Source organism: Asparagus officinalis, chromosome 6, assembly GCF_001876935.1.
Source record: "Asparagus officinalis chromosome 6, Aspof.V1, whole genome shotgun sequence".
Classification (NCBI taxonomy): Eukaryota; Viridiplantae; Streptophyta; class Magnoliopsida; order Asparagales; family Asparagaceae; genus Asparagus; species Asparagus officinalis.
Window position 1 is genome coordinate 15,398,093 of NC_033799.1, and position 15,363 is coordinate 15,413,455.

General features: G+C 42.9%; 1 long non-coding RNA gene across 1 annotated transcript; it reads left to right on the plus strand.

Moving 5' to 3' along the window:
• Positions 501 to 951, plus strand: LOC109844194. Its single transcript, XR_002247900.1, has 3 exons — positions 501 to 583; positions 661 to 825; positions 912 to 951. It is a non-coding gene; the product is annotated as an uncharacterized LOC109844194 (long non-coding RNA).

A 15,363-nucleotide genomic window follows, 5' to 3' on the forward strand; every position in this document is an offset into this window, starting at 1 on the left:
CTTTGTCTTGGGTAGATTCGTCTAAATTTACATGTTATTTATGGCTTAACACCTTCCGTAGATGCCACGATGCATGAACCTACTGAAGGAGAAGCCACCCATGCCACCAAAGTCGATGATTTTCATAATTTCAACTTTAATATCTCAGAGGACGACCATCAGCAAATCCTTGATTCTTTGTTAGAGAAAGCCTCTGATGCAACTATCGGCTCAGATGTTGGAATTGGTTCAACGGAAGCCGGTCCTTCTGAGAGTAAGACTTTGGTTCTGTGAACTCCACATATATATATACGTATATATTTTGACTTGACTAATCATATAAACGTTCGAATTATAGGACCAGTTGCTGGAACTGATACTACTATAATCGTTGGAACATCTGAACACCCGGAGGGTCGTGACCTCGTGCCGTGGGTAGGAACTGAAGTTAATCTCCAATCATCTATTCCTGAATCTCAACCTTCTACTCCCATAGACCCCATGACGATAGAAATCACCGTCACTCCCCAGATTAGTCCGGTCGCAACAAAAGCGAGACCAACTGAAGACGTTGGTACGTCAACCGATGTTGTGCCCAGGGCTGGTGAGTTTTATTCATCATTTGTTTTTGAATTCCCGATCAACATTCCACCATGCTCATTGTAACTCTTTTGTTTGTAGAATCTCCTCCTAAAGAGCCTCTTAGTTTGCACCCAGAATCTTCTGAGGTTGAAATTAAAGAATCTTCTGACATAGTTGGTGCATTAAAAGTTACTATTCCTGAGCCAGCTTTGACTATTCAGGAGACCAAACTACCCCCAGTGGACACGCCGGGTCATACTGAAGGTTCTTCTGTTAAACTTGACATGCTTCAGATTGCTGTTATGTACGCACACATATATCTTGTACTGACTTATTTACCCTTGTTGCAGCTTCTTCTACCTCATTATCAGCCCGCATTCAAGAGTTATTATCTGACGAGGATCTGGAAAAAATTGCCATTTGCTCTGATCTTCATGGTTTCGTCTCTTTTTGGAATTTTATGGTCGATCGTATTCTCTTAAAAGGTTCATATTTTGAGAATTTTAAGAAACCGTTTGATCGTTATATGTCGGGTATCCGAGATGAAGGATACAACGACTTAGCCGATTCAATTGGTGCATATTTAATCGAGCTGAGGCAACACGTTGAACTTCTGGAGGATCTTCGCACTAAAGGTGTACCCTCCTACATCGCTTCTCATATGGACTTCAAGTTGCGTGCGTGGCGTGATTCTCAGCAATCTGCTAACTCTGAACTTCAAAAACTAAAAGCCCACAGTCATCAACTCAGGGTGCATATCGCCAAGAGACTACAGGTTAAAATCGATCTACAACGGGATTTAGAGTCGAATCGAGCTGAAATGGACCGTCTAGAGAAACAACTTGCAAAAGCCAAGGATGCTCGTGAAGTTTTAGAATCTGAGTTGACGAAGACAACTCAAATTGAAGAAAACCTGTATCAGCGACTGAATATTCAGGATAAGAGACTTGCTGAGAAAGAACAAGAGGTTGCTGAACTTCAGAACGTTAATGAAGAAGCCTTCAAAGTTAAACTGACAGCTGAGCTTGAACAAGCTTATGCGTTAGAGCTGTCAAAACTTGAAAATCATATTAGTCAGTATAAACTTTTGTAATTGGAGAACATACATTTTTGTAACTTTGTTTGAAAATTCTTGGTCAACATAGTGAACTTTTTTGCTCATTATATTGAATCTTTTTGCTCATTGAGGTTTTATTACGATTACTCATTCTTGTTTAGAATAAATAACCATAATACTTATAGGATTTTTGGCAAATCCTCAGCCATCAACGGATTTGATATGCCTTTACCGATTACCGTTTGAATCGGGCTAGTATGTGAATTATCTAAGTCCGTTTCACATATAACGTTGCGCTAAAAGAATTAAACTCTTTTAGACTTTAAACTATCATATTGAATATGTAGGCTACATGTGTTAGATGTAGGCTTATCTCTAATAAGGGATAGAGATAACATCCCCCATGTGCGAACGACATGGATTTTAGAATGAGAATAGGTTATATTTCCTATACAGGAAAATGAACCCAGAAATGGAGAGAAAAAGAATTGTATATTCCATTTCTCAATCTCTTGTTTGTTGGTAGAGATAAACCCATACTCGGAGAGGAAGAATTTTATATTCTATCTCCTGGTCTCTTGTTTGTTGGTAGAGATAAACCCAGAATTGGAGAGGAAGAATTTTATATTCTATCTCCTGGTCTCTTGTTTGTTGGTAGAGATAAACCCAGAATCGGAGAGGAAGAATTTTATATTCTATCTCCTGGTCTCTTGTTTGTTGGTAGAGATAAACCCAGAATCGGAGAGGAAGAATTTTATATTCTATCTCCTGGTCTCTTGTTTGTTGGTAGAGATAAACCCAGAATCGGAGAGGAAGAATTTTATATTCTATCTCCTGGTAAGAGAAAAAGAATTGCATATTCCGTTTCTCAATCTCTTGTTTGTTGGTAGAGATAAACCCGGAATCGGAGATGAAGAATTTTATATTCTATCTCCTAGTCTCTTGTTTGTTGGTAGAGATAAACCCGAAATTGGAGAGGAAGAATTTTATATTCTATCTCCTGTTCTCTTGTTTGTTGGTAGAGATAAACCCAAAATCGGAGAGGAAGAATTTTATATTCTATCTCCTGGTCTCTTGTTTGTTGGTAGAGATAAACCCAGAATTGGAGAGGAAGAATTTTATATTCTATCTCCTGGAATAAAGAAACTTAAAGTGGAATCTCCATTTAGAGAATCTGGATTGGTTTGAATAACCCTAACTGTCATAAGGTTTGATTACTCAATTCAAAGGTGAACCTTTCGTTCGCAAAAAATGAATCGAAAGGAGATTTTGTCTGTGGTCCTAACTGTAGTAAGGTTTGACTAATTGGGGGTTTTGATATGATCCTAACTGTATGAAGGTTTGATCACTCAATTTGTGGACCTCTCGTTCATGGAACGAATCGAGAGGGGATTTTGGCTTTGGTCCTAACTGTTTAAAGGTTTGACCAATTGAGGAATTGGAGTAGGGTACAAATAACAATGAATTCGTTGATTTGCACAAACTACTCGGTGGGAAACTTTGATTTCAAACATGAAGTAATCTATCGACCGATATAGACTGATAACCATTGATCAATCCGACCGGCGCGGGTTTCATGGCGTGAGGTTATGAATTGTCGAATCTCATCTTCCATGATCACATTACAAGGTTTTGTGAGGAAAGATTAATTGTCATTAAATCTCATCTCAACAAAGGTAGTAAGAGGTTCTTAATTATTTTTATAACAATTAAGAACAGACTATTCACATAATCAGTTTTCATTTAGAATAATCAACTGACATCGGGTTATCCTGAAATATCCTATATAGGATTTTTTAGGAATTTCCCGTTTTACATAGGTTATCCTGAACGTATTACGGGTAATACTTTTTCAGGAACTTCCCATTTATTGGCATCATCAATTTGTTGCTATCCTGAGTAATCAGGCGATATGCACCGTTTGAGTAGACTGTTTCTATCACGAACGGTCCTTCCTATTTAGGTTCAAATTTGCCTTTCTTCTTGGAAGTGAGAATCATAGGTCTTCGAACAACAAGGACTAGATCTCCTTCTTTAAAGCTTCGTCGTCGGACCTTTTTATCGAAAGCCCGAGAAATTCTAGCTTGATAAAACTCGATTTGTTGTTGAGCTTCCAAGCGTTTTTCATCCAACATCTCTAATTCCTCGAGACGTTTCTGATGATGTTCTTCCGTCGTCATTCCCGTTACGAGAGCGATACGGAGAGAAGGAATCTGTATTTCCAATGGAAGAACGGCTTCACACCCATACGTTAAAGCATACGGGGTGGCTCCGGTAGGCGTGCGGACGGTCGTACGATAAGCCCAGAGAGCTTCGCCGAGTTTGTCATCCCAATCTCGCTTATTGGTTTTCACCAATTTTGCCAGGATTTTGATGATAGTCTTGTTAAAAGCTTCGGCCAATCCGTTAGCTGTAGGATTATAAGCAGTCGACGAAACGTCTTTAATCCCGAATTTACCGCAGAACTTGATGAATGCGTTGCTCACGAACTGAGGACCGTTGTCGTGCACTATTCGCCTTGGCACACCGTACCGATATATGATATGGTGTTTGATAAATTTGATGACATTGGTCGTCTTTACTTCTCTAAGTGGAACTGCTTCTGCCCATTTCGAGAAATAATCGGTGATTGCCAGAATGAAACGGTCCCCTTTAACCGAAGGTGGAAAAATAGGACCTACTATATCCATTCCCCAAGTTTCAAACGGCCACGATGTCGCCGAAGGATGCAGATATTCAGGGGGTATGTGCATATAATTTGCATGCAATTGACACACTACACATTGTCGTGCGTAATCGACTGCGTCTTTCACCATAGTTGGCCAATAATATCCGATTCTCCTAAGTCGGTCGCAGAGTTTAGGACCGGGCTGATGTGCACCGCATATCCCATTATGTGCCTCTTTGAGTGCTTGTTCCGCTTCTTTACTGGATAGACAACGAAGTAAAAGACCATCATAAGCTCGTCGATACAACGTTTGCGATGTGGCATTGTAATAAAATCTCGGCGCTCTTCGCCGAATCGATTCCCTTTCTCTTACATCTTCAGGTAATATACCATGTAAGACGTAGTCAATAATAGGAAAACGCCAATCTCGAACTTCGGGTTCAACTCCAGTTGAGTATACCTCTTTAGCATTCGAATCGTAGATTGGAACAATAAGCTGATGAGTCCTCACTGTAATTAATTGCTCTGTTTTGGGAGGTTGAGCCAAGGATACTGACAATGCTGCCAATGCATCCGCGTATGCATTTTGGAGACGCGGAACGTACTCGATGAAAAATTCTTCAAACGAGCTTGCCATTTCGATGGCCACCTGGTGGTATGGAATCAGGTCTCGATTTCTGACTTCATACTCTCCTCGTATTTGATTAACCACCAGTTGAGAATCTCCAAAAGCCTCAAGGTATTCGACCCCCAGCTCTTTGGCGAAATTAAGTCCGATTATTAACGCATTGTACTCGGCTACATTATTAGAGCATGGTTCAGTCAGTGAATATGCTCTAGGCAAGACGTGCTTTTCCAGGGAAACTAAAACGACCCCTACTCCTGAGGAGATTTTAGAACATCCGGGTGCACTTGCCACGTTAGTTGATCGGGAAGCCCCATCGAAGTACAATTGCCACACCTGTTGATGTGAGGTGGTATTAACTTCGTGAGTTTCATCTGGCAGGTCGTCGTACAATTTGACTACATCCTTCGTAGGGTTTTCTGTCAGAAGATCACAAATAGCTCGTTCTTTAACAGATTTCTGCTGCTTGAAGTACAAGTCATATTGCGATAGGAGTAAGGCCCATCTGGCCAACCGCCAATTCATGAAAGCCGGTTGGGTCATGAATACTCGGACGGGATTTATGTTGGAAATGACGTAGATCGTCTGTCCAACTAAATAATGTCGCATTTTCTGGATTGCGAATACCAAGGCGAGACATTCTTTCTCGATCATTGGATAGCGAGATTCAGCTCCTACTAGTGTACGACTTAGATAGCTTGCTCGTGACCGTTATCGTCGTCTTGTGCAAGTAACGCACTTAACGAATGGCTCGTCGCTTTGACATAAATCAAAAACGGTTTGCCTGATTTCGGTGCAACGAGAATAGGTGGATTCGCCAGATATTTCTTAATATCTTCGAATGCCTTCTGACATGCTTCATCCCAAATGAACGACACGCCTTTCTTTGCGAGTTTGGAAAACGGTTGATATTTTCCGGACAAGTTCGATATAAACCGACGGATATATGCCAATCGACCTTGCAATCCTCTGAGTTCTTTAAGATTTCTTGGAGGCTGCAGTTCGTTTATCGCCTTCACCTTATCAGGATCAATATTATCGCTTTCACCTTATCGGGATCAATATGGATACCTTTCGTGGTGACGACGAATCCAAGAAATTTACCTCTCGACATTCCAAGGAAGGATTTAGTCGGGTTCATTTTTAACTGATGAGTTCTCATAAGCTCGAACATTGTCTTCAGATCATTAATGTGGTCGTTTTTATCACGACTCTTAACGACCAGGTCATCAACGTAGCATTCGACGGTCTTCCGGAGATGCTCTTGAAATATTTTCGTCATTGCTCGTTGATATGTAGCACCGGCATTCTTTAAACCGAAAGGCATAACGGTATAACAAAAGACGCCAAGAGGTGTTCTGAAAGCTGTATGCTTTTCATCATCCGGATGCATCTTGATTTGATTATACCCAGAAAATCCATCCATGAACGACATTCTTTCAAACCCGCATGTGTTGTCGATAATGACGTCCGTAATCGGTAGGGGAAAATCATCCTTGGGGCATGCTGTATTCAGATCTCTGAAGTCAATACAGATTCTGATTTTTCCGTTCTTTTTGAGGACTGGAACGATATTGGCCAACCATTCAGGATGTTGTTCCTCTCTGACAAAACCCGAGTCAATTAGCTTCTTAACTTCAGCTTCTATTGCCTCCATAATTTGCGGACGAAACCGTCTTTGTTGTTGCTTGACAGGTTTAGCATCCGATTTTATGTTAAGGGTATGCATTGCTACATTTGGGTCGAGTCCTGGCATATCTTCGTAGTTCCATGCGAAAACGTCGATATACTCTTTAACGAGGGCAATTAATTCCTCTTTTTCATCTGGTGGAAGATCACCGCTGATAAATATAGGCTTCGGATTATTTTCGTCACCCATATTAACTTGAACCACTTTATCCTCGGTAGGAGGTTCTCTTTGCTCAAATCGATCACCGTATTGGATATTCATGTAATGCATCCATGGATCTTCCCAAACAGGTAACTGATCGTCTTCTTCTGTTGTGGAAGGGTCAACCGTCGCCATGTTCGACATTAGGGATTTGAATCTTTCACCAATGCTCACGTCAGAATCCCAATTTGAAGTATCGGATGAATGTCCACTCCTGTCTATTAATTGGTTAATAATCTGTTGGCCATAATCGTCTTCGGATGAATCATAACCCAGACCTCTATTACGACTGTAGTAATTATCTGGTTTTCCTTTTGGTACATAGGTAGAACGGGGTGGAACCCTAATACCTTGACCAAAATAAAGGCCTTCACCAAGTGAAAGGTCATAGCCTCGACTCATCATATAATCATTCGCTTGAGAACTATACCGAGAGAAGTGTCGCCCGGGTTTTTCTTCATCCGAATTACTATCTAAGAAATGATCTGGAGTGGGGGATGATTCCCCTTTTCCAAAGATTATCTCTTTTTCACCCCCTGCCTTTGCGGGTAGGATCATAGTTGTTCCAGATGAGCTTTGAAGGTGTTTCGTCGCCGTACAAGACGAACGAAGTGGCATATGTAGACTAGAGTCGTCATACAATTTCTGCATTACGTCATCTAGACAATGCGAGTACTCTAAATCATGGTTTATTATTTCATCGGCAAGCTGCCAGTTACAACTTTCGTCCGATGATTCATCACCATCAAGATCGATTACAAGAGGTTCAATGTCATTTAATACAAGACCTTCACTATAATCAAGCCCGGCTTCGGTATCAGCTTCTTCTCCGCTGTCCGTGCCATGGGCCGATGGTTCAGTATCGGACTCAGCACCATAAAGAAGGGAGTCAGTAAAGTAATTCTCTAACCCCTTGAATGGTTGCTTATCCGCGACCACCGTCTTGACCTCCTCATTAGTGTCGACATATTTCAAACACTGATGGAGGGTGGAGGGAACTATAAGATTACCGTGGATCCATGGGCGACCCAACAGTAAGTTATAGGAAGTCTCTGCATCGATCACATAGCAAGTGACTTCAGACTTCAGATCTCCGAGTTGACACTTCACCCGGATTTTTCCCAACGGTCGTGACCCGCTTGTGTTGAAACCATAAATAACCGTTCCTGTGGAGGCCAACTTGCTAGCGGGAATTCCAAGGTGGTACATCAACCGAAGTGGCATGATACTGACAGCGGAACCCGGATCGACTTGGATCCGGTTAACCATGATCGAACCGATATATCCAGTAAAATATAACGGTCTATCATGCTTCGAATTTCTGACTTGCATATCTTCTTTTGTAAAAGCGATGCAAGGAAACTTGGTGGCTGCCAGATTGCAGTGCTGCACTGATGACTCTGGCTTTTCAGGAATTGGCTTGATCTGAGTGAGGAATACCTCGGAATCAGCCAAAGCTTCTTGTAAAGCTTCTCTGGTTTCTTTCGAGAGGCGCAACAACTCATATAGCGTAATTCTTGCTGGGATATTAGCCAGCTGAGCCATAACGTCGAAACGATATGGTGCGTTCGAGCTTTCCGGTTTGTCTCGTCCAATCGGTCGACTAAAACGAGACTGCTTCGGAATTTGAACCTCTCTGTGTTGAGGTTCTTTTTCTTTTTGCTTAACAACTTTCTGAGGTTTTTCAGCTGCTACTGGTGGAGTTATGGCTACCCCCAGCTCCGTAAGAGTTTTGGCATTTGGATCTGAGGTTTCCGTATACCTATAATGGTATTCATTTCCACTTCTTGTAGCGAAAAATTCCTGTTCTCCATCAGAAAATGATAATGCTGCTATCTCCTCATCATTCTTCTCAGGAATTGCCGAGGCTCCATAACAGGACTTCTCCTTTCGCTTGCTTTTCGACTTCTTCTTCGACGTGGATGTTGTCCATTGCTCATCTTCAAGCAAATCCGGATGAACCCAAAGGATTTCGCCATTGGGGGCTGTGTGAGATACAAGCCCTTTCTGACGCTGTCCATGAGGGTCATCGTTGATGATTTGCATTTTTATCTTCTCCTTTGGCTTTGGTGTCACGATACCAACATCAATTAATGTTTGTATTTTATCCTTTAAGACATAACATGTCTTAGTAGGATGGTGGACCCTCCTGTGATAAGCACAATACTTTGGGTCATTGATCTTCGTTGCTTCTTCTTGGTTTGTGACCGGTGGAAGCTTGATCTTGTTGTTCTCTAACAAGTATTTGAAGATGACCGGAACTTCATCATCTTTGAAAGAGTATTCCTTTGGGAATCTGGGCTCAGAATTCTTAAACTGCTTCGAAGGCTGTTGATTCTGGTTTGGCGCCAACTGGAAGGATGATTGTTGCGGTTGTTGCGGTGGCTGTTGTGACGTCTGATGTGCGTCCACAGCGGCTACAGACCCTCTTCCTCTGCCTCGAGGGTTAAAGTTCTGCTTTTGATTTTGATTCTGATTATTAGCTGGTGGCAAACCTCTCTCCAAATTCTTTCTCTTGAGGAAGCGTTCAGCTTGTTCACCTCTTACTTTCATCTCTTTCCAAGTTTTAGAGGGAACAACCCCCACCACTTCTAATACATCCAAGGACAGATTATTATGACATGTTTGCAGAATAAATTCCTCAGTGAGTGGATCTCTGCAGTTCACCGCTTTGTCCCGGAATCGTTTGACAAAGACATCAACCGATTCCCCATCCTTCTGCTTCTCATCCAACAACGTGCCAATTGAAACCTCAGTATCGTCGTCGAAGAAATTGGTGAGAAATAGTTCTTCCATATCTTCCCAGCTAGTGATACTCCCAGGCTTAAGGCGTCGGTACCAATCGAAGGCAGGCCCGCGGAGGGTTCCTACGAATGACCGGACCATCAGGGCTTCGTTCCCAGATATTGCGCCGAGATGCGACTTGAAATAGATCAAGTGCTGAGTTGGTGAACCCCTGCCATCAAAAGGAGTAAAGTTAATCAAATTAAATTTCTGGGGATAAGGAATCAGGTCCCACTCCCTCGGGTACGGGTATGGGATGCCCGTTTTCTTCACTTCTTGAGCCGTCATCAAAGCGTTGACTTTGCTCTCAAGATCGTGCATCTTCTTGTCCTCTTCCTCGCTTTTCTTCAAATAGATCTGTGGAGGTTGAGTGGCTGACTTGGTCGGATCGCTTCCGGAGTTGTCTTTATCTGGAGGAGGATCTTCAAATATCGTCTCATCCTCTTCATTACGCCGACTGGATTCTGCTCTTTGGCTTGATTCCGGTTGGTGTTGCTGAACCTGCAAATCCCGCATCTGCTGCATAGTCAACTCCATTTCGGTTTTGAACTCAGCTCTAATTTCTTCGCGTATCTGCTGCATGGTCAGCTCCATCTCGGTCTTGAACTCAGCTCTGATTTCTTCGCGTTGTTTAGCCAACGCTTCCTGCAGCATTTGAGCCAATTGATCTGGCGTGATCGCGAATGATTCTCTGGCTCGTCCAACACTGGATGCGGTATCGTCCGACGTAAGGGCTGAACAAGTATCTGATATTTCTTCATCTGAAGATAGCCCCTCGTGCATTTTCCTGTAGTCTCGTCGTAGGTTGGCTCTTCTTTGTAACCGCGCCATCCTTTGAGAAAGACCCCGCTCAACTCTCCCTCCTGGAGAGAAATCAGGGTCGGGATTGACCGACTTTTGCTTCCCTTTGTTGGTCATGTTGATAGTGACCTCGGGGAACTCATCTTGTCGAACTACCGGTTTCTTTTTGTTGAAACGCCTCACCTTAGGTCTTGACGTTTCATTGGAAAGTCTTTGGAATACGGAGACTCTTGTTGAATTAGTCTTGGAGCATCCGCATTCCGTCAGCACTGCCTTGATGAGTCTCTCACAGGAGCAATGAGACTCGTTTTCTTGTACAACTCTTTTTCTTGAGTTATTTTTCTGATAGTACAGCTCATCATTGTTACGATTTGAGCAACCTATCTCTTTCTTCTGAACCTTGTTAGCATGCGCAGGACGACTTGTTGTCGCTTCTGAGCGATCCAAGGTTGAATTTTTAAATCCACCCCCTTGCGGGAATGGTGTCTTCATCGGTCCTAGACGAGAGTGAACTGGTATTCTCTCGTTCTGGACTGGTGCAGTTCTGACAGGAGGGTGTTTACGACCCCCTGTATGAGAAACCACTAAGGGTTTACTTACAGGACTTGGATTTTCTTCAACTGGGGCTTTGCCTCGATCGTTAGCCGAAGGACCGAGGCGATCCGCCATGGTGATCTTGAACTTGGACAAATCTGGGCTAACCCAGGGTTTTACCGGTGACACAGTAGATGGACCCGGAACGGATTTTTGTGGCGCCTTCGGAATCCAAACCTTGTGGTTCTTCGGTGGCTTTTCAGACACCGTCTCCTTCTTGGTTCCTTGTGCTTGTTGACGGAGAGCATGAGCACGGGCGGCCTTCGCTTTACGCCTTTGTATCCGTTCCTTGAGGGTTGAACGGGCCCTTTTGACGAGAGTCCACTCCTCCGTCGTAAGTTTTGCAGAAATACAATTATTTTGCCGTTGAGACAATTGAACTGCTTTCTGTTTCCTCGACTCTAGGTCCGCATAGTAATGGACCCCGTCGGTTTGTTGCATGGCCTTAGCCAATTGTCGAGCACGGCGCTGACGCTGTCTTTGACGAGCCCTCTTTGTCAGCACCGGTGAGCTATTCATCATCGACTCCTTAAGGGGTGTGGAGTCGTTTGAAGCAGGGATGTCGCAGGCGGATTCCTTAGCAGCAATCGGGTGGGAACCTTCACCTGCGGCCTTCATAGGCATTGCAGACTTAAACATTTTCTTGGAGGACGAAATCTTCCTATATTTGCGAGACGAGGAAGATTTCGCGGATGAGGACGACAAGTACTCCTCAAACTTCGCCTGATCGAACTCATATTCGATCTCTTCATTAACGATGATCTTGATCGGTTGCGACACCGCGGCCTCGGCAGCGAGGCCGCTGGCTCCCACTGTGGTCGCCAGCTTGTTTGAGTCAAAAGTCGGTGCTGTTGAGGAATTCATTATAACTTTGTTTGATTACAACAAATTCGAAAGAATAATCTTTTTATAAGACTTTTTCTACACAACAAAACAAAAATTACAACTCTTGAGAAACAAACACGAAAATCGTCTATCAATTCTCGTTTTCGTGGGACTTTGCCTGTGCCGGGAACGCTTTGGTTCGTGGACCGCCGATTCACAGATCGTGAAGAGGGGGCTTATGATTCTAACTTCGTTATCGAAGTAGAAATTGAAACGATATCTTATCGAAGTAAGATAGTCGTTCTTCTTAAAATCAAGTCGAAGCTTAATTTCAAGGCGTTGCAAGAAAAGAACTCAAATCTCTGCTCTCTCTGCTCTGGAATGCTCTAACAAATGCTCGATCCTCGTCAGAAGTGACCCTAGGGGGGTATTTATAGCCTCAAGGGTCAGTAACTGCAAAAACTTAACAATCGAAGAAGTCAGTACGGCGAGACAGTGTTTACTGTCTCGCTGGGCGAGACAGCGTTTGCTGTCTCGACCCGCGAGACAGTAAATTTGCTGTCTCGCCCAGCGAGACAGTAAATACTGTCTCGGAAAACGACAGTTTCTCGCTGTAACTGTTCTCCCACGTTTCAAACTCCGTTATTTTGGCAGTTATCCACGTGATTTTCGCCCATGATGTTTCCCACGTCCCTTGGCAGTTAATGGACACGTGTAGGGCAGTTACAAAGGTGGTTTTGACTATTTCAACATTGTCTCGCTGGCGAGACAGCAAACACTGTCTCGCTGGCGAGACAGCAAAGCCTGTCTCGCTGGCGAGACAGCAAAGCCTGTCTCGCTGGCGAGACAGCAAAGCCTGTCTCGCTGGCGAGACAGCAAAGCCTGTCTCGCTGGCGAGACAGCAAAGCCTGCTTTGATTTTCTTAAAGCAGTATGAGGTCCCTTTGAGTGATTTTCTCTATGTCTGGGATATCTATTAGCATTTTTTGACGCCTACAGACCTCATCGCCCATGTTCACTTGGATCACTTTGTCTTCGGTAGGAGGTTCCCTTTGTTCGAATCGATCACCATATTGCATATTCAAGTGATGGATCCAAGGGTTTTCCTAAGTTAGCATTTGATCATCTTCCTCTATTGTGGCAGGGGCGACAGTTAGCATTTGATCATCTTCCTCTATTGTGGCAGGATCAACCGTAGCCATGTTCGACATTAGGCCTTTGAATATTTCTTCAAGCCTAACATCAGAATCCTAATCTGTAGAATCTAACGAATATCCATCTTTACTCAGATTGGATGACTGGTTGATGACTTTTAACAACATTCGTCATTGGATGAAGAAACATAACCTAGACCTCTCTTATATTCATAATAATTGTCAGGCTTCCCTCCTGGTACATAGGCGAGATGGGTGGAACCCGGATACATTGACCAAAACAAAGACCTTCACCGAGCGTGAGGTTGTATCCTTGCTTCTTCATATAGTTACATTCTTGTAAGCTGTATTTGATGAAATGCCGTCCAGGCCCTTCATCATCAGTATTGATTTCCAAGAAGAGATTAGACGGCGGGAATGACTCCTCTTCACCAATGATTATTTCTTTTCCACCCCCTGCCTTTGCAGGTAGGACAAGGGTTGTTCTGAAGGAGTCCTGGATGTGCTTTTTTTATCATGTAAGACGATCAAAGCGGCATGTGTATGTCAAGGATATCATATAGTTCCTACATTATATCAGTAAGACAAACAAGTACTCTAAATCTTCATTTATTGCATGATCGGTAAGTTGCCAGTTATAACTTTCGTCTGATGATTCGCCACCATCAAGATCAATTACAAGAGATTCAATGTCATTGAATACAAGACCTTCATCATAATTGAGCATGGTTTTGGTATCAGCTTCTTCTCTGCGGTCCGTACCTTTGGCCGATGGTTCAGTATTGGATTCAACACCATAAAACAGGGAGTCAGTAAAGTAATTTTCTAACCCCTTAAACGGTTACTTATTCGCAACCACCATCTTGACATCATTATTAGTATCAAAATATTTCAAACATTGATGGAGGGTGAAAGGAACTATAACATTGCTATGGATCCAAGGTCAACCCAATAGCAAGTTATAAGAAGTTTTGGCATCAATCACATAGTATGTGACCTCGGACTTTAGATCTCCAAGCTGACATTTCACTCGAATTTTTCCAATGGCCTAGACCCACTAGTATTGAATCCATAGATTATAGTGCCTGTGAAAGCTAATTTGCTAGTGGAAATTCCAAGATGATACATCAATTGGAGTGACATGATGCTAACAATGGAACCCGGGTCAACTTGGATCCGATTGATAATGCTGGAGCCAATGTATCCGATGAAATACAAAGGCCTACTATGTTTTGAATTCCTCACTTGCATATCTTCTTTGGTTAAAGTAATACAAGGAAATTGTGTGGTCGCGAGGTTACAGTGTTGAATTGATGACCCTGACTCTTTAGGGGTTGGCTTAATTTGAGTGAGAAACACATTAGAATCGGCCAAGGCTTCTTGTAAAGCTTCCTTGGTGTCTTTCGAGAGGCGCAACAACTCATATAAAGTGATTCTCACTGTGATATTGGCCAATTGAGCCATGACATCGAAGCGATACGGGTTATTCAAACTTTTCGGTTTATCTCTTCCAATTGGTCAAATGAAACGGGACTGCTTCGGAACTTGAACCTCTTTGTGTTGATGCTCTTTCTCCTTTTGTTTTGCGATTGGCTACTGCTAAGGTTTCTGAGCAAGTGTAGGTAGAGTTGTAACCACCCCCAGTTCAGCCAACGCTTTGGCATTCGGATCAAAAGCTTCAGAATATTTGTACTGATATTCATTCCCACTCCTGGTAGCAAAGACTTCATGTTCCTCTTCAGAAAGTGGAAAAGTAGGGATGTTTTCATCATCTTTCTTAGGGATTGCAGTAGCAAGACAACAAGATTTGTCTTTGTTCTTGGCCTTCTTTTTAGAAGAGGATCTGCCCACTGTTCATCTCCAAGAAGATCTGGATGGACCCAAAGAACTTCATCGTTAGGTGTAGTGTGTGGTACTAGTCCCTTCTGACTCTATCCAGGAGGGTCATCATTCACTACCTTCATCTCTACCTTCTACACAGGCTCTGGTCGGAACCACGATAGAGCGACGGAGCCGAAACTGATGGACACGACATTCAAACCCACTTTCATTTCCTTGGGTTTCGCAGTTATGATACCAACATCAATCAAGGCTTGAATTCAATCTTTGAGGATATAACAAGCCTTCGTAGGATGATGGACTCTTCTATGATAAGCACAATACTTCGGATCTGAGGTTTTCCTAGCTTTCTCTTCATTCGTGATTGGTGACAGCTTGATTTTGTTGTTATCCAAGAGATACTTAAAGATAGCCGACACATAATCCTCTTTAAAGGAATACTCCTTAGGTTCTGAAGCCTTTGGTTGTCTTGGAGATTGTTGTGCTTGATGTTGTAATTGAAAAGACGACTGCTAGGTTGACTATTGTTACGGTTGTCATTGTGATGTTTGGTGAGCATCAACAG